Here is a 20,597-nt window from a genome sequence, read left to right as displayed (position 1 = left end):
CACACCTTTTCAGCTACGAGAAGCCAGGTGACACTTCTCACATTCTCCCTGAAAATCATCTGACCACGGTCCCAAAGTATATTCAGTTGACTTTATTTCTTCCCCATTTCTGCCAGAAACTGTCTCCTAGTTGTTTTGCCATGGAGGGACAGGGGGCACCATTTTTCTAACTTTCAATAAACATTTTCTCAACCTGTTTCCAACTTTTGCTAGCACTTTTCTTGCCATGCCATTTTTAAAGCCGTCGCTCACAGTTTCATTGCTGTTATTTTTGCCCCGCTCACAGTTTGCTCTCTGACTATAGGAAGTGGCCTTCAGGTCTCTGGAATGCGGTGTATTCTCATCAGACTTCTAGCATTCTTTCTTGCCTGGCCACTGGATGGTTGATCCTCTGGCGCGTACTTTTTTCTTTGCCGTGTGTCCGCAGAATGAATCCAATTATTTTTTTGTTTTGTTTTGTAAGTTGACCACATAATTTATTTGCCATAATTTATTCACGACTTTGACAGTGAACGTAGACGCTATTAGTAATTATTCTCAGGTAACAGGCAAAGAGTGAGACCCTCCCTCCTGGGTAGTGCAAGATGTGTGCTTACCACATTTTTAGGTAACCTGGTTTTCTCTCCCCTATGCAAACATTATAAATATCTGGAGAGAACATGATGAATATACTGATACATTTGCTTTTTGCTTGAGGCAATAAAGCTTTCTAATACATGGGTGTAGTTCAGAGTTCAGAGCTTGTTAAGTTTTGAAAAAACAACCCTGGCTCCAAATCTTGAATGTGTGGCTACAGATCTGGTTAAGGTTTCCTCTACACTTCAAGAAAATCATATATACTTTGTACCTCAGTACTTTCTTCAAAAGTTTTGTTGGTTAGTAGTCAGGCCAATCAGGTTCTCTCTTTTGTTAGATATTTTGTTGAATTATGAGGAAATCTAGAGCTGACAATAAAGTATGAACACATTAAGCTCAATAGCATTCACAGGAAGATAATAATGCATCATTTACTATATTAATAAATCTACTCAAGAAATTTAATTTTACCATTGGATTGTCCTGGCTGTCTTCCTACGAGAGATCTGAAGATGTGAGTGTTATATTATGAGCATTCACATGGCTCAGCAGAATTTGAGAACTTAATTTGTTTAGAGTAAAATAAGCCAGCAGAGAGTGGATTCTATATTTCCATGGCCTCCGTCTGTACGCGAGGTGCTCAGAAGCTTATTTTTCAGAAACTCTAGTAGAACTAAGGTTGTTATGTATGGACCTGTAACTTCGTGACAACATTCCTAAAGTTGCTCAATGCATGATGGACATGGAATTAGCCTGCATTTCCATGTTTTATTCTATGACATTTGATTATAGTAGCTTCCGTATTTGTGTGTGTTGCTGGGAAATGCATTGTATGCCTTCCATTATATCACTGCTTCTGGGTTTGGGTATGAAAATGTGCCACTTGTACGTGCTACAGGAAGCAATTTTGGCTGACAAAGCAAACTGTTCTTTAAAGAGATTAGTTTCTATCCTAGGAGGTGACCTGGACCCTAGGGACAGGGAGGGGTGGAATAAGTATAGAAGACTTGAAATTTAGGTACAAGTTGCCTTCTCTGAGACACAGAGTTACTCTTTTAGATTGGTTGAGAATGTCGGGCTTGATAGTAAAGCATCGTCTCTGTGTAGAAGCCTAATTTTAGTCTGTGGGTAGAAGCCTACTTGGCATCTAGAAAGAACCCTTTGGATTTCATCCTTCGATGTTTCTTTAAGGTTCATAGCCACACAGAATGTGTGGTCAACATGCAGCATCTTGGAAATGACATTAGAAAGGGTACTGACATGAGCGCATGAATCACTTAACTCCTCCTGGAACATTCACTCCCTTGACCAAGTTTTATGCAATATATGGCACCTGATGTTAAGTCAAGGGGCATGAGGAACTTCAGAGAAGTGAAGCGCAGGTAAGAATCAGTAAAGCAGTGGTCTCCTCTAAAAATGATGGTTTAGGAGACTCTTAAATACAGGGAACACACTGAGGGCTGCCAGTGAGGTGTTGGGTGGGGGAATGGGCTAAATGGACAATTAGCCTTAAGGAGGGCACTTGCTGGGATGAGCACTGGGTATTAAATGTAAGTGATGAATCACTCAAATTTATTCCTGAAATCATTGCTACTCTATATGTTAACTAACTTGGATTTAAATGATGTTAAAAAAAATAAATCAATAAAATAAACATGTTCTTTCAACTACCGTGATCTTGTTGTGCCCAAATCATGAGTCCCAGAGACCTCCAAGGAGCCGGCACCGATGCAAATACAAAAGGGTCTTTATTACAAGCTCGAGCAGGGGCCTACCCACCTACCAGTGTCATGGCAGCAAGGTGAAGCCAAGAACAACAGTGAACAGGGTTTTTAAGGAGTAAGGGACGGGGGTGTACACATAGCATCATCACATAAGCACCAATTACAATTGTACAGCACCCATGATAACAGCTTTGACCATTCAGTATCTGTGAGGTGTTCATTACTTTTGGTGGGACCCAATCATGACTTTTGAGAATCCTTTGAAAATGACCAATTATGAGGTGAGTTTTGCCGGGCGCGGTGGCGCGCGCCTGTAGTCCCAGCTACTTGGGAGGCTGAGGCAGGAGGATCGCTTGAGCCCAGGAGTTCTGGGCTGTCGTGCGCTATGCCGATCGGGTGTCCGCACTAAGTTCGGCATCAATATGGTGACCTCCCGGGAGCGGGGGGCCACCAGGTTGCCTAAGGAGGGGTGAACCGGCCCAGGTCGGAAACGACTTTTGAGAATCCTTTGATGCTGATCAATTATGAGATGAGTTTAAAGGGCCCACGGGGGGTTCAGGCAAGCGGTGAGGAATCGGCTAGTTTGTATCTGCAGTTCCCAGCCTTGGCTCAGACCATAGGAGTGTTTCTTTTTTCTCTTTAATTAGCTGAACTGAGGGCGGTTCGAGAATGGCTTTAGCCTTGAACAGTCTGAGGCTTTTCCCGGAATTGGGACTGGGGCTACGTGCAGCCCGAGGTTTCTCTTAATGGAGGACTTAATTTTTGGCTCTTCAATCTCACCGTGTCAGCCATGTCTGTATTACTAAACCAGTAACACATAGGTTAGCACGCTTTCTGAAAATACGGGATTAAAATCAAACGAGCTCATGTGCATTTTATCTCTGCAAAGTAGAAGTCAGTATTTTCTTTGTTTCCTCCCTAGAAATGGACTCCAAATGCAGTGCATGTGTGTGCATACGCATAGCTATTAGGAAATGTAATTATGTGCCCTATTATTTTTTGCCTCTAAAAACTTCCTTCTCCTTTTCCGGTTAACAGTGCACAATTGATGTGGGAGAGGCCTGACTCTGGGGTAAATCTGTTGAATAATTTGGATAAAATGGGCATTCTCGACAGATAGGTGGATGTCTGCTCATCTGACTTACCTCCGGGGGACTGCTTGGAAGCCCTTTCACTGGAGATGTTTCATTTCCTTGAGTTTATTCAGGGGTCAGTCTTGGCTTATATGGATTCCCCACTGAGGTGGAGCTGTGTCCTTGGGGTTTACTCCGTACGAGGTACAGTATTTCAGGCTCTGCTTTTTTCCGTGAACAAGATTGCAGGGGCAGTCGCTAAGGACTCTTAAGTTCTAGAAGGATTTGGGCGGGTTTCAACTTAAACTTACATGTTAACATACAAATCAGAGGGCTCTGTGCTATACAATGAACACTAAGATGATTGTCCATAAACTCTGAAAATGATTATAGGTCCGCAAGCCCAGAGTCAGAGGAAAATCAGAACAGGCTCCATAATAATCACTAACATTCCCTAAATTCAGTTACATATCATACACACGCACGTGCGTGCATGCACACACACACACACACACACACACACACACACACACACACACTATATACAGCCCTATGCTTGACATAATCCCAAAAGCCAAGAGAGATCCAGAGAACCAGCCTGTCTAACATCACAGTGCACTGAGTTGTTGAGCTGGGATTCACGTCCAGGTCCCGCTGATTGAAAAGTCCAGATTTTTCCATTATTCCACGCTGTCTCTCAGGACATCTTGAAAAGGGAATTTTGAAGTCATCTAAGAAATCGTTTACCCCAAATCCTCCCTTCACTTCAAAGTAATGGAAAATGCAAGCTCTGCCCAGGGTCTCAGAGAGCAAAATCTAGACTCCAAAACGCTAAGCCTCAATTCAGTCTCCTTTTACCTAGTGGGCGATTCATGCAAAATTTCAGAAGAAGTCTAAGTTTTCTTAGACAATAATTATTTTCTAAGCTCCTGTTTTCTAAGCTCCACAGTTGCCTTAACATGTAGCAGTTCTGTTCCAAGATTAATAAGAAATACAACTGAATGCAATTAAAATTATTATCACTCTCAGTGTGTGCGATTAAAAACCCACCCAACGTTATGCGTGCACCATTGGTGATTTTGCCCTTGGGATAATGGGGCAATCATTCAGATTGGAGAATGTCAGGCCTAGAAAGGGTCTCAGGGAAACCTCATGCAAAATGCACCTTGTGTAGGGAAGGAAGAGGGCTCCAGGGAAGCCCATCGCATGGTCATGTCATGTGAAGAGTTAGTGCTTACGCGTACCCTTTGATCCTTCCGATTCTGTCCCCTGCCCTTGTCACTGCGTCCCCTTTCTTACCTTTTACTAAATTTCCGTGTTTTTATCTCTGCACAGCCACCTCTAAACCATGCACAACATACATACAATCAGGGAAGAAAATACGATACTGAATAACAAAAGATAAGCCATAGGGAAATACAGATGCGGTTGGTGTGCTGGCTCTAAATCTCAGTGCAATATGATTGCTGACCCCTGTTTCCCTTAGTGGAGAATTTACCGAGAGCAAAGCCTCATCTTAGAGTTGTTCCTTGAACTTCCTTCTGGCTTTCCAGCTTCTCTTTTCAGTATCCAAGAAACAGACACCAGTATTAATAACTGGATCTCAAGCTTGCTTGCTTGCTTTTTTTTTTTTTTAATTTATTTTTTATTTCCACCGGTTGTGGTTAAAGGCATTTTTCCATTGACATTAAAAGAAAAAAATTCTCTAGTGTCATAAAGCAGTCTAAAAACATTATTTTAAGAAGGAGGCCTAACCCTGACCCTTTCGCATGCCCTTCTTTTTTTTTTTCACTCTATCCTTCCATCTGTGGGCATCGTACACACTGAATCTTATCATGTCCTGTCTTTCAGAGAAAATGCCTTTTTTTTTTTTTTTTTTTAATTCTTGACTTCTTTCTTTAGGAGGAAAGTGGTCCTAATGCCCTTGTCTTACCTAAAGGAGAAGGTGTTGGTGAACTTGACTAATACGTAGTATTTACTGATCACCATGAAAAATGGACTCCATCCTCCACTTGTTTATGACTGAGTCCTTTCTGCATCAACAGAATTTATCTTGCTTAGGGGTGGGCGTCTTACAAAGGAAAAATCACCCCTCCCCATTGTCGGCTGAATTATTTTTTTTGTTAAAGAAGAAACCCCACACCTCTGCAAGCAAGCATTCACCCACTCCCCCCGCCCCCGCCACCCCTCAAGACCCAGCTGCATTCATCTGACAANGTCTGACCTGGATCCTGCACACTCCAGCCGTGGCCGCCACATTTCCCTTTCTCCTGCCTGTCATTTTTTCCAGACTCTTATTATCTGCACTATGAAATGCTGTGCGCTGATAGATATTGGCAGGACCTGGTTAAAATTCATTTCACATAGCTTGCTCTTACTTCAAAGGAACAAAGGTTTTCTTTCCGTTCTTTTTTCCTTTTTTTCTTTTTTTCTTTCTTTCCTTCTTTTTTTGTAATCCTAAGAACAGAAACCCAAGTTGTCTTCGCAGTGTTAAGCATGAAACTGGGTCTTTGTTTGAAAAGCAACATCTGATGTTGCCTCTCTTTTCCACGCAGACAACTGGGCCCTTCTGTATTACGCGTCCGCGGTACCCCAGCTTGGGGATTTTGTCATGTCAGGAGCTGCTGACAGCTGACAAACTGCTGTGTGAAGAGCGATGCTTCTCCTCGTGAAATTCCGGAGCCTGCAAGGCACAGAAGAGGCCTCTGCTTACACCAGGGAGAGGATGTGTGCCTGGATTCCCTGCTGCTTTGAGGCAGCCGGGAGCTGTTGCAGGGTACAGGGGCTCCCTGCCTCTCCAGCACAGCATTATCGAGTACCCCCGGCAGACCCTTCCCAACCCTCTGCTTCTGTGGCCACATATGTGCTGGAGTCGCCACCCGCTTGCGCTGCCCCAGTCCCAGTGCATTTCCAGCCAATTCCATATCCCAGGAGTTCAGCCTATAAATAATCATTGAAAATGCGATATTTGATTAAAACATAAAAACCCCAACACTTGACAGCTAAAACATTTCAGCAAAGCATTTTGTACTGATGGAGAGGTGTGGGTTGAACAAAGCAGCCAGAATGGAGATGATGAAATGAGTCCTGGTTTGGGGCAGGACGCCCGGCTCAGAGTTTTGCTTTGCCCTTTAGTCAGTGCGGTGCGATGCATTAATGTGGGTCAGCAGTTACAACACCGCTGATGTCTAGCACATAAGAAGTGTTGACTCGCTTATCACCATCTGTCATTTAAAGAGATCTTCTATGAACTCCACTGCTGTCAGCCTCATAAAAGACTTAATTTTTATACTTAGATTCCGGACAGACCAGGGAAAGAAACATTCCAGAGTCATTTTTTGATGGAGCCATTTCCCCCCCATTTCCTTCAGGAAAAAGATGGCAGTCTGCTCAGATATACTGGTACATTGAGCATAATGTCCAAGCTACCCTGTAATCGAGCCAGGGCTGGACCTTCTTAAAGATGGTGCGATTCCGTGTCGCTCGCTTTCTTTATATTTGATGTTATGCAAAGCCGCATGTGAAATCCTTGAAGCCAGATAAACAAACAAAATAAATAACAGGCTGCACTTAACGTGCTTACAGAATTATAGGGTTTTGAGAGATGGCATGGTATCCTGCTAGAAGCCATAAAAATACCCCAGCTGTTACATAGTGTGCAAGAAATATATTGGTTTTACATTTTATAATTTCAAACTCTGTTGTCAACAGGCAACTTATGTTACTTTATATTCCACTCATCACAACCCACCGTAATTCCTCATGGCAGAGCAAAGTAAAATATATTCCTCTGTGCTGACACTACTTATTGTTTTTTGTCTCCTATAAATGATTTGTGGCCCTGCTTTGAATTTGGGGAGGAAAGTGCATTTCCAGAGGCTTTTATAAGAAACAGCACATTCTACAGCATAGGAGAGTCAGTCTCTTAGGAAACAGGAAAAGGCCATTTGGCTCTTTCTCACGAACCATTTATGTTTTCTCCCGTTTCTTGCTGGCAGGGTCCTTCAAGCCTCTCTTTTCAGAGAAATTCATCAAGCAGCTGTTGAATCTATTAACCCCTTGCCTTAGTTCCCATCGGCCTGCCTCTTCCTCAGGTAATCATTGAAAAGCCCTCTACAGCATCCTTATAAGGTGCAGGTCAGAGTATCTCTTCCATTTTCATTTCATTGTTGATTCAAAGGCTATCAAACGGTAATCGTCAAGAGCATGAGAGGAATTGACACCATTGTCCAGGAACCTTAGAAAGATTAGGAGCTCTTCCATCCTCTGGTTCTGAACATCCTATCCAAATATTGGCTACCCAAGTCCTAAAAGAGGCCAGAAATTTTTCTTTTTTTTTTTTTAAGGTTTATTTTTATCTGCTTTGAGGAAGATACAGAGAGCAAGCGGGAGAGGGGCAGAGAGAGGAGACAGAATCCCAGTCGGGCTCTGCACTGTCAGCACAGAGTTGGACGTGGGCCTTGAACTCAAAAGTGAGATCATGACCTGAGCCGAAATCAAGAGTCAGACCCTCAACGAACTGAGCCATCCAGGTGCCCCCAGAAAGTGTTCTTAGGAGGAGATTTGTACTTCCCCTGTTAAGATATTACACCTTCATGGAACTTTTTTTTTTTTTTTTGAGTCCTAAAGTCATAACCAGTTTTGATAGGATTGTCTACTGTTGTGTTTCAGGTTTGTGTTGAAGGTAGGAGCTGAGAATGATGTTGTGAGTTGTGGCGTGCAGGAGGCAGGCAGGGGGTCTGTCTGCTTCAGGGGGCTGCTCTGATAGTCTTCAGGGATTCCCCTGTGGAGAGGACAACCTGATTTCTCAAAAGGTTCAAAGTCAAGCCAGCTCTGTGAATGCCAACTTCACTGCTATTCGGGGCACTCATGTTGACCTAAAGAAACCTTATGTACAAAGAGGGAATCACACAGACAGCCGTCCACATTAGTAATAAAATTATGTGTCACCATTAAAGTTCGCATCAGAAAAAACGTTTTTGAGTTTCCTTAAAACACTTTCATGGATGGAGTTGCATTTAAGACATTTTAAGTAACTGAGACTTGCAATGAATGACATGCGCTGTTTTAAGCTTTTTGCAAATTTGGTTAATCCTCCTTCAGTGCCATCAAGCAGGTATTATTGTTTGCCCCATTGTTACAAATCAGGGCGTTAGGCCCAGAGAGGGTAAGTAACCTGCTAGAGGCTGTCCAGCTAGTAGTAGGAGAATGGGAATTCAAACCCTTACACTGGATCCAGTGCACTAACTAAATGCACACTTCTCCCAGATGGTTTTTGTGGTCATTCCTTTGCCCTTTGCAAACCACCTTCCATATTTTACTTATTTCCTGAAATTTCCCAATAAATATCTCCTTGTTTTTTCACATCTTCATTTTTTTTTAAATTGTCTTTTTTTTCTAGGAGAGAGAGAGAGAGAGAGAGAGAGAGACAGCGTGAGCAGGGGAGGGTCAGAGGGAGAGGGAGTCACAGACTCTGAAACAGGCTCCAGGCTCTGAGCTGGCAGTCAGCACAGAGCCCGACGCGGGGCTCGAACCCATGAACTGCGAGATCATGACCTAAGCGAAAGTCGGACGCTTAACCGACTAAGCCACCCAGGCGCCCCTCACATCTTCATTTTTGATAGTAATCTAGTTAAGTGTAGTTGCAAGCAGGGTAGACAGCCTTTCTACCTGAAGTTAAGGAGTGCTGTATTTAGAAATAGAAACAAAAGTTGCCATTCACTCTTAATGTGCAGGGGAAGAGTCAAATTTATCTCCCAGGGGAGGTGAGGCTGCAGAAGTGTCAAAGAAACAATAGAGAGAGGCAATAGCTCCCGTTCATCCTGACTTTACCCGAGGCTCCATCAACCTAGTCTCTTTTAAATCTGCCCTACAAATGTTTGTGCTGTGTGTATTTTGCTCATTCTAAAACTAAGGAAAGTGAAGTTTATTTCTCCACGGCAGTAAATTCTCCAGTTCCAAACCCAGGTCCCCCTACCTGCAGAGCCAACCTGCCCACCTTGCCCCATAGCTCCACATTGCCAAGAGCTAGAAAAGGACCCTCAGAGATAGCCCTCCTCCCCCCCCGCCTCACCCCTGCCCAATAATCCCAGGTTCACCTTGCAGAAAGACTGCAAGCTTGAGAATTCGGTTTAAAATGCACTGAAGAAATGTCGTGCAATCTACGGTAGCCTTAAATCTCCCGGGTGGGGAGTTATTTAGTTGTCTTCTCAAAGGAACATGTTCAAATTTATTTCATTAATCTGAGGTAAGCAGGTCATATTTTCACACACCCTCATTTCCATTCATTCAGCTGCATTGAAGCTGGTTTCCGTGGTTGGCTTCTTCATTGTTCAGGAGAGATTTCATCAACTAATTGAAAAGAACACATCTCTGTCCTCAGCAGAGCTAAATACATACAACAATTTCACCACCAATGCCAGACACATTATCAGTGTCCTGATCTTTGGCCTTTGGTACTTTCAAGAGATGTCCCAGGGGAAATCTTTTGCTGGAATGTTAATCTGTTGCTTCTCTGACCTTCTACACATGTACCACATTATTATTACAACCCACATGCTTCTCTTTTCAAGCTGTCATTTTGACAATAGAACCATCAGGCAATTCATCTTTAGACTAGAGAGCGGGAACAAAGTGCGTACCAGTAAGTGAAATCAGATTGGCTAATGGTATTGTTTAAATGCAATAACATTTCTCTTCCGAAATCCACCCAGATTTCAAATGATATGTCATTCCTGAGGGGGATGTTGCGCAACAATTAGCTACCGGTGATTCATCACTAGGTCCCAGGGTGGAGATTTCTTTTTAACTTTTTTTTCTGAACATGCTTTGGAAACATAAATTAGTCCCCGAATTGGATCGGTGTGGATTTATCACTCAGGTTTCCTGTCTTTACCATCTTTCTTCTTTCATCTGGCAGATGTTTGTTTCATCTTCAGATTTACTGAAAGCAGGGTGAGGATCTGAGAGCATTTAGCGATACTGAAAAGCCATTTCTTTTAAGCCTCGCCTCTAATGTCAAATGTCACCTCCTCGGAGAGGACTTCTTTTGACCACCCTGCGTGAATAAACCTCACTCCTATTAGTATTTATCCTCTTTGTCCTGCTTTATTTATTTGTTTTTTCTTTTTACAACACCTATCATCAGCTGTCATAGGATATATTTATTCACTGATTGACTGTTTCCCACGGCCAGAAATGTGAGTTCCATGAGCGTGGGTGGGTGGGTAATCCATCCATTGCAATCTTCATTAGGGCTTGGATGGTGCTTGGCTCCTAGTACGGGCTTCAAAGATTAGTATTTGTCAAGTGATAGAGAATCTTCCACCTTAGAACAGACACACTGGACAATCCCTTGGAGGTTCAGAATCTGGGAATCTCACTGATAGCCAGCAGACCTTCCTCTGTTCCGACCTTCTAATGAAAGGAGAAGAAAGAATATTACACACGAATGATTGCTTGTTTGCAGCCCAACCTTGTCAACTGAAACATTTGAAAAATAGGCTGTCAGAAGGTTCTAGTCTGTTTTGTTTCATAGATTCTTTTGCCGTACTGACCATCGTTGTCAAACATAGAGTAACCAAGGTTTATCTATGCACATTTTTCATGGTAGGTGTCAGGAGGGTGCAAAACTGTTTTGGATATATCGTGTGTGTGTGTGCGTGTGTGTGCACACGCATGCACAACTTCACGTTCAGGCCCCTCCCTAGTTACCTTCCATAGGATGAATTGACCTTCTGTATTGCTACTGTCCATTTGCAGACAACCCAATAAAAGCTAACATTGTAAGCCCTGTTTATGTAGGCTCATGGTATATTATTTGTTTTTGCAGGGTGCCTTGGAACGCTGAAAGAGTTCATTCTCCTTCCAAAATTAACACACTTACAAGTAACAGGTTTTGCAGAGGAGGTAGGGAATGCTTCAGGATGTAGTTAGGTGGGAAGAGTATAAAGGATTCATCTTCCTTAGATCCTCTGTAGACCATAGTTATTTTCTTTCCCTACTGAGAAAATGACCACTCTTCCTTTGTAGATGGGATAATTACTACATTGGCATAATAACAGTTATGGAGAGTTGCCATGGGAATGCACTGTATAATCCTAAGTGGTGGAGAAAATGGGCCAGTGAAGGAGTCCCTAACAGGTGCACTTTTTTGATAGCTGATTATAATATTTCAAATAATTTTCCATTCCTCTATCTATCTACCCATGCACCTACCTACCTACCTATTCTTCTCTTCATGTCTATTTCCCAAAACACTCCCTACACTCTCCTCAAAATATTTGCTTGAATTTCTCATCAGGATTAATGTCAGATTCTTACTCTCACCGACTGGAGGCATTTATAAACAAGGGAAGATAAAGAATGTCAGGAAAGGCAGGAAGGAGATAGGAGCTGTGGATTGTATTTAAAAATGTGATCCTCTTGAACCTCTTGAATAAACGATAACATTCTTGGTGGGGAGAAAAGACAGTCCGAAACCACTATTCGTTAGCGATCAAGCAGCTTCACACAGCACTCTTGAAGTTGGTGAGGCATATGTCCTGGTCGGTAGTGAAAAACAAACAAATCATGTGACTCGATTCACATCATCAGTCTCAAGAAAGGAAAGGTGGATGCTGAAGAATGATAAGAATTCTGGGCCCTTCCGACACTCCTGGAGGAAACGTCATACACATTTGGACTTTATCACAGTGAACGGCGAGGGTAACAGTGGTTTCTTTGAATGTGGAATTAAGCCACGCGATTGCTGCTTTCAAAGAGTATCAGTGGGAGCAAGAAATGAACACACGGAAGACCAAAACCTCAGCCGCGGGGACTTTTCTTTTCAAGCACGAGGTTGGTGTGTCCTTTCAGATTCCACTGCAGTATATTCCACTTTGCAGGGTTATTGTGTTCAGTCTTCATTGTTCGCTCCCTCTAAAGAAATTTGTAAAAGTGTAATGACAAATCCTGGGGCTGCTTACACCTGCCTAGAAAGCTTCTAATTTCTAATTCATCTCATTGGAGATTGAATTGTTCAGATCAACTTTTCATTCAAGAAAGACAGAAATGAAAGAAGGTTGATTTGAATTAGTTCTTCTGTAGGGATGAACTGAAATTCACATTTTAGTTTGTCCTTCACCGTTGAGTTCTTGTGTCGCTTTTGTTTTATGCTCAAAAGAACACATGAAATAAAAACATTTCCAGAGCAAATAAAACAGCCTCTAAAATCTGACCTTTTGGGGCACCTGGGTGGCTCAGTCCGGTTAAGCATCTGACTTCGGCTCAGGTCATGATCTCATAGTTCGTGGGTTCGAGCCCCTCGTGGGCTCTGGGCTGACAGCTCTGAGTCTGGAGCTGCTTTGGATTCTGTGTCTCCCTCTCTCTCTGCCCCTCTCCTATTCGTGCAAGTGTCTGCTCTCTTGCTCTCTCTCAAAAATAAAATAACATTATTTTTTTTTTTAGAGCTTTGTATGGACACCTGAGGGGGTTGGAAAGACAGAAGTAAGGTCACAGTGCAATAACAAAATTAATGCTCTGAATTATTAATGCATTCAATACATATTAAGATGTTTTTCAGTTATTTATTTCTTTATTTTGAGAGAGAGAGAACATAAGTGGGGTAGGGGGAGCGAAAAGGAGAGACAGAATCCCAAGCAGGTCCCACACCATCAGTACAGAATCTGACGTGGGGCTCGAACTCACGAACCCTAAGATTATGGCCTGCGTCGAGATCAAAAGATAGATGCTTAACTGACTGTACCACCCAGGCATCCCTATTTGGTACAGATAAATTGAGCACCTACTGTATGTCAGGCATGGTTCTTGATTCCTATCACAGCTATGCTAATGAACCATTTGGCACTTATCTGGGCCACTCTGTACCCTATAAGGACTGCTCAGTCCAAGCCAGGAGTGATCCCTTGACATAGATTCTGGATATCATTCCTCAGCACACTGTTAAGGGCCTGTATCAGTTTCTTGTGGGTGCTATAATGCATTATCACAAACTACACATCTTCTCCCTACAGTTCGAGGTCTGAGGACTGAAATGGATCTTAGGGGACTAAAATCGAAGTGCCCACAAAGCTGTGTCCCTTCTAGAGACTGCAGAAGAGAGACTGTTCACATTCCTTGGCTTCTGGTCACATCTCTCTGACCTCTGCTTCTGTGGTCACATCCACTCTGCCTCAGACCCTTCTCCCTCCCTCTTCTAGGAATCCTTATGATTACCTGGCTCTCGCCTCCATACTCTATGATAATCTTCCCATTTTAAGTTCCTTAACTTAACTCCTGTCTGCAGACTCCCTTTTGTCACATACGCGGAACGTATTCACAGGTTCCCAGGTTTGGAACGAAGACAGTAGTGAGGGGCCAGTATTCTGCTCATTCCAAGGACTAAACACCGTGACGTATTTTCCCATTTCTTGTTTCATGTCCAGACTCATTCATCTCTTGCTTTCAGGACAGCACTTGGCCCACTCGAAATGGCCCTCAGATCTCCCAGCCGCAATTATTTCTTCACAGAAACTGCTCTTTGCAAGGTCACCTAGATTCTCCCCACTGCAATATTAACTTGATGCATAATCTTTCTTAATATGTAAGGGCAATGCATTGATGACCATCCCTGCCTCCTTTTTAATAACAATAAGGCAGCTCTCATTATTTAGTGTTAACTAAGCTCCACGCACTAAGCTGAACACTTCTTACACAGTAATTCACTTGGTCTTTTCCACAGCCCCTTGAATCACACAGCTCTCCGGTGCTACCTAGCACTTTCTAGCCTCTGTCTCTAACTCCCACTTTTCTGCCAAGTGATAAATCTAGACAACTCACTGGCCCGTGGGTGTCTCTCTGAGTCACCCAACACGATCTAATCCTTAACCCACAGAAGTACTACCACTCACTGGTGACCAGCCGAAAACAAGGCAGTCATCTCAGATTTCTCCTTCTCTTCTCATATCCCAGAAGCCTCTAAGCCCCATCGATTCCATGTCCTAACTGTCCTTTGAATCTGTCTCCTCATCTCCAGTTTGATGGCTTCTACCGTAGTTCTGGCTTGTCTTGACTCCTGTTTTCTTGTGTCGCTTACTGAAGTCGCTTCCCATTGATGTCGCACCTTGACGGTTCCCCTTTCCCTGTGTTCCAGTTTTTGCAAATTTGTTTTGTACCTGGTCTCCAGAGTAATCTTAGGAACATATAATTCTCATCCCATCCTTTCCATACTTAAAAGTCTGTAGTTGTTCTCATTTGTTTTCAAGGCTTGTCTTCCTCTTTTCCACTTATTCACTCTGTTCCACATATCTACGCCATTTTTCCCTCCTCTTCCCCCTCTCCCAGGAGACCCAGGACTAAAGTGATCAGCTTAGGAATAAACGAATGGACAAATTTTTCACACTCAGTAAAAAGTAGAATTTCAAGGTGAATTTTTTTTTTTTTTTGATAATTGGAAAAGTTGACATAACAGCACCGGGAAAGGTGTGTCAAGCATGCAAGTGCTTCAGTTGTTTAAGGGCATTGGACTTGGTTTTCCTTTTCTGAAAATCATTGTGTGAATATATGAGAGCCTTAAAGATGTACCTTTGACCTTGTATTTCCACTTCTGTGAATTTATGCTAATAATTAAGCACTAAGTATACAGCTAAGGATTATATTCTTGAATATAAATTTACCTGTTCAAGAATATTGCAGCTTTATTCATTAGGAGAAATGTAAAGGCATGTCCAACAGTAACCAAATGACTTACAAATGAAGATATGCTAGGATATGCCAGGATATTTTATGAGCATTAGAAATCATTTTTCTAGGGGCACCTGGGTGGCTCAGTTGGTTAGGGGTCCAGCTTTGGCTCAAGTCATAATCTTCTGGTTTGTGAGTTTGAGCCCCGCGTTGCGCTCTGTGCTGACGGCTCACAGCACGGAGCCTGCTTCAGATTCTGTGTCTCCCTCTCTCTGTTTCTGCCCTGCTCACACTCTGTCTCTCTCTCTTTCTCTCTCTCTCTCTCAAAAAGAACATTAAAAAGTTTTTAAAAAGAAATGTTTTCTAAAGCATGGTATAAGAAAATATTCATAATACAATTTTAAATGGAAACAGTACAATTTTTTTTTATCCCATTCAATACATATTTGCGTATATACATAAGGAAAGAGACTAGGAAACAAGCCAAATAAATCCAATGGGTCAATGTGTTAACCTAATGTATTTTATTGTAGATTTGTGTTGGCTTAAAGTAGATTTTTTATACTTAGGTCTTCTTTACAGGGTTAGGGATGGGGGCATGGATGAATAGAACACAGAGGGGTTTTAAGGCAGTAAAAATATTCTCTGTATGAACCATCATGGTGGTCACACATCTTATACATTTATCCACAATCCACAAGAATGTCCAATGAGAATGACCCTAATGTCAGCTCCGAACTCTGAGGTGATTGTGATGTGTCAGTGAAGGTTCATCATTCATAACACGTGCACCTGTGGAAACTGGTGTTGCATGTGTGGAAAGGCTATGCGTGTGTAGGGTTTGGGGGTCTGTGGGAAATCTCTGTACCTACCGCTCATTGCAGCTGTGAACCTAAAGGTACTTTTGGAAAGTTAAGTCTTTAAAACATTACTTTCTCTTTATGCTACGCTGCATGGGCATATGGCCTCCAGAAACAAATGGTCTGGATTCACATTCATCTCCTAGTTTCATTTCTTTCCATGTGACCATGAGCAAGTCACATAACCTCCCTAAAACTTCATTTTCCCTTTGATAAATTGGAAAATGTAGAAAAATGTGTAGGTGTTGTTTATGTAATACAACCCGTAAAGATTGTAGCCTAGGGTCCAACACCGCATAAGTGCTCACTTGACTTCTGGCATTGGCACTCACAGGCTGTGAGACCACACAGAAAATTACTTAGCTTCTGTGAATCTTGGTGAGTCCTTCTGGAGTGAACACGAGGTGCATGGTACCTAGAACTTGGTCAGTGGTAGGTATGAATGACAACACAGAGAATGAGAGGTTGGGTTTTGGCAGCAAAAGTTGACTTATCAAGGGTCAAGCCCTAGTGTTGCTTCTTATTCTCTATAGAACAGCCCCAAAAATAATAAAGGCAGTGTGTTTTAGCTTCAGGTTTTTGGTCCTGAATGGATACAGTGTCTTTGTTAGAAGGCGGTTGTGAGGATAAAATGAATATTGTATAAATGTATGCAGTTATTAGCCTGGTGTCTGAGTAAGTCCTTAAAACCTCTGGTTAGTCTTCAAAGGACTGAATGAAACCAAATTAACTTGATGTAAAATTTTCATGATGTTGCTTAGTGAATCATAAATGACAGAAAGAATTCATAATTGATGATGAGTTGGAGGTTAGCCAAACAACAAAACATGTCCTAGAATAAAAGTGAGGAAATAAATCTATAAGCTTAGNGCGTGACTCGCTCTAGCAAAAGGCGTGGATTATTTAATAAAAACAAATCTAGTAAGTGGCCTTTCCAGGTCAACACTACTTTTAAATACTTCCCATGTATGGACTGCCTCCCACAACAAAGAAGCTGAAAAGCTGATCAAATGGATCTTGTGTGTCTGGAGGTTGACGTGACTTATGCAGTTGCTCTGGAGAGACTAATAAGTTGACACCTCTTATATCATATTTTCATTCGTACATCCTTGTTATAGGGAAGCTCGAAGAAACTGATTTTTTTTCATTAAACAAAAACTGTCTATAAAAACAGTCACTTCCTAACTTCATGGGCTGCTGAAAGGTGGCCAAAACAAAAAAAAAGACCCCCCAAAATCCCAAAATATATTCCCCCATTTTCTGTAGTTTTCTCGCTTTTGGGGAGGAGGAGTTTTCTAGGTGAGACAATACCTTAGGAGGCAAATTAAAGGATTTAACTTTGAGATAATTAGAGGAAATTACTTATCTGTGGTAAGAAAACATCATGTCTTATTGATGTTTGAACTCAACTGACAGCAAGCTCACGTGACTTTCACAGAAGTCCTCAACGCAGACAGGTTGACACCAGTGAGGATGTAACCCAATTTACATGTAGCCAATTTATTCCAGTGATACTTCACTTCCCCTTTTGGGTCTCCATCCTCGGTGGATACCCAGCTTGCCTTCCTGTTAATTTGGCTTTGAATTCTACTCTAAAATCTGTGGGTTGTTGAAACAGGATGAAAAAATATTCCAGGGATGTGACTCTTCTAGGGAAAGTAATTCTGAAGATAATGCTTCACAGGAAATTCCTGCCATTGGCTGATCAAACAGTGCTGTAGGTTAATTGGCAGGAAGGCATTGGAGAGGCAGTGACTTTTCTGGTAAGCACAGTAATTAGGTTGGGTTGGTTGCCCCTCCGCTGAGCTCTGAGATGGAACCCACTGATACCATGGTGTTCTCTTTCTTCCTCCCAAAGCTGAGTAGCTGAGTAGCATAATCTTCCCAAATGGACCAAGAACATCCCTCATTCTCCTGACCATGTGCAATTAGGTTGGCAGTATCTCCTTGGACTCCTTTATGTTATTGAGGTGGTTGGGGGTAAGAAGGAGTGGTTTGACATGAATTCTATGATGAAAGATCAGCAAGACAGCATATGCTAAACTTAGAAGGAAAATACATCACTGGGTGGATTTTCCTCTTACACCCTTCCAAATATGTAAGAAAAGTTAGAATTACTTCCCCAAGGCTTAAATACCTATATGCTGTTCCTCTGAATGAATGTGCCCCCTCACCCTTTCAGTTACCCATTTAGGTACAGGGGAGAAATCAGTTTCAGAAGATTTCATGCTAATATGTTTCCAACAGTAGAATACTTTCTTGAAATTGGGGAGGAAAGTGGAAAGGAAGTGACAATGCTATAAAAATGTTTCCTAAGTCCCTGAACTGGTGTACCTCAGTCTGCTCTGAGCTGAGGTTAGTCCTCAACAGTCTCTTGTTGATCAGGGAGATTCACCCTTTACAAAGAAAAAATAATGACATTACCACTGGTTGTGTAGAAGAGGTAATGGACACTGGAAAGTCAACTTAGTTAAATACATTTTACACTAGTGGATCCCACCAGTCTTGATTTTCCACGGTCTGGTCTGACTCAGTTTTAAAATATTCACTTCTAAAGAACCTTTCTGCCTTTCAAAACAGTACGTGAATTAATAACATCTTGATTTATCTTTAATTGTCAGCTACCCTGGAACTCTTACCTTATGACTCAGTTTGGGGAAACAATTGACTGATGGAGCATCGTTGAGACTGGCAATTAACATTCGGGTTCTTGAATGACCTTGGCATCAGTAAGCCTCCATGGTATCTGTTCTTTCTTTGTGAACTGAGTCTAGATTTTTTGACAGTGAATTCTGTTTCATTCCTTTTACTTTTTGATACTTTCAGGACTGGGGCAAGGTATTATACAAGATCTGTTTTCTAGCAAGCCTCTTCCAGGGCTAAGAGAAGAAAAATTGTGTACCCAGAGACTACATTCTAGGAGACAATGTCTTACCAGATGGAAAATAAGAATAACGTTGGTCATCTCATGTGGTTTTGTGATTTATCCCCCAGTCTGAACAACTAAGGCTCTGTTGGCATTAAGCAAAATTTTTTCTTCTGTCTTTGCTAAGTGATGCTGCTACAGGATTTGCTTTCTCAGCTTCTTTGCTGGGTACTTCTGGCCAGCTGGTCCATCCCATGCATTGCTGCCATTCTGTGGACTTCCCGTTATCCACCCACCTCTCACACCACCATCCCTCCCCCTCATCCTGTGCTCCCCCATCTCATACCAGTCCTGCCTCTGCTCTGGGAAGGAATCTGGGATCCAGCCAAAGTCGCTCTTTTTTCATCGCTGGATCAGATCCCCTGAACTGATGCTCAGGGCTCTATACTTCACACTGGGGATGAGAAGGTGAGCCATCTTTTTACATGACCAACTGTACCCCCAGCCCTCTACAGAGAACTTGGCTAAGAGAGTTGATTGAAAGGTATCTGTTTGAACATGACTTCTGTGACCCTAGGTCTCTTAAGAAAGTAGTGTCGGGGACCACTCAACTCATTCTAAATAACACCTAATGACTCAGCTCTTTTCCATCAGCTCTGTATTTGATCCTTCAAGGAGGGGATTTTAGCATTATAAAATTATTACAGGAAAACCATGGGCCTTGAAACCAAATCTCCCTGTGGCAGATGATATTTTCAAAGTGGCCACAAAATGAGCTCCCATCCCACATGCTCTTCTCAAATTTTACCCCTTCCCCATGAAGGGGTGGAGCCTAGCTACCCTGTCTGTCGAACTCTTCAGGTTGTCACTTGCTTATAACCAGTAGAATGGATGAAGCTGACTCAATAATTTCTGAAGCCAGGTCATAAAAGACAGTGTGACTTCTGCCTTATTTGCTGGAACACTAATTCTTGACCCCTTCATGGACTGTGTAAGCAGTCTGACAAGCCTGAGGTTTCACGTTGTGAGGGAATCCAACAGCCTGTGCAGAAAGACCCCATGGGGAAGGCCCTGAGCCTACTTGAAGAGAGGGAGATGCCAGACCTCAGCTCTTCCAGTTCCAGGCAAAATCTGGCAATACCCACAAGAACAGCAACCATGCCAGAACTGCCCAGCTTCACCCCTCCAGGGTTTTGGATCTGCATAAATCACGAGAGACAAGACAATGATTGTCATCATTTTAAGATGCTACCTTTTAGAACGATTCATTGTGTGGCAATAGCCAAATAGAATAAGGCCTCTGTTAGCTCAGACTGCTGTGAACAGCAGCACAGATCGGATGGCTTATGACATAAATTTATTTTCTTACAGTTTTGGAGGCTGAAAAGCCAAGATCAAGTTTCTGGCCCATTTGGTGCCACGTGAGGCCTCTCTTTCTGGCTTGCAGATGGCTGCCATCTCACAGTATCCTCACATGGCCTTTTCTCAGGGGGCCTGTGCATGGTGGGGCGGGGAGAGAAGGAAAGGGAAGGGTGGGGAAGGGAGGAAGAAAGGAAGATCCTTAAGACCTCAGTTAACCTTAATTACCTCCTTAGAGATGTCTTCTCCAAATATAGCCCCCCCCCCCCGGGTTTAGAGCTTCAACATATGGATTTGGGGGAGAACCCAACATTCAGCCCATAACAGAATATGTGTTCAGATGACACTTCTATGACTGTAAAATATACTCAGACTGAGCAACTGGACACGGGTAGGAGAGAACATACTAGATTGTCTTTTGCCACTTTCTGACTCAACCAGAAAAAAGAGTTTTTTTCCCCTTCCTAAGCAGGGGGAG

General features: G+C 42.5%; 1 long non-coding RNA gene across 2 annotated transcripts in view; it reads left to right on the top strand.

The window, feature by feature from the left end:
* The first annotated feature begins 12,016 nt into the window (after positions 1–12,016).
* LOC144222515 (uncharacterized) overlaps positions 12,017–20,597 on the top strand; it is a 154,486-nt gene continuing 145,905 nt past the window's right edge. For both annotated transcript variants that reach the window (XR_013332417.1, XR_013332416.1), the window contains exon 1: positions 12,017–12,211. This is a non-coding gene — a long non-coding RNA (uncharacterized LOC144222515). The remainder of the gene's footprint in view (positions 12,212–20,597) is intronic.

Source organism: Crocuta crocuta, unplaced genomic scaffold (genome assembly GCF_008692635.1).
Source record: "Crocuta crocuta isolate KB4526 unplaced genomic scaffold, BGI_CrCroc_1.0 scaffold377, whole genome shotgun sequence".
Taxonomy (NCBI): domain Eukaryota; kingdom Metazoa; phylum Chordata; class Mammalia; order Carnivora; family Hyaenidae; genus Crocuta; species Crocuta crocuta.
This window is presented reverse-complemented; position numbering and strand designations above follow the sequence as displayed.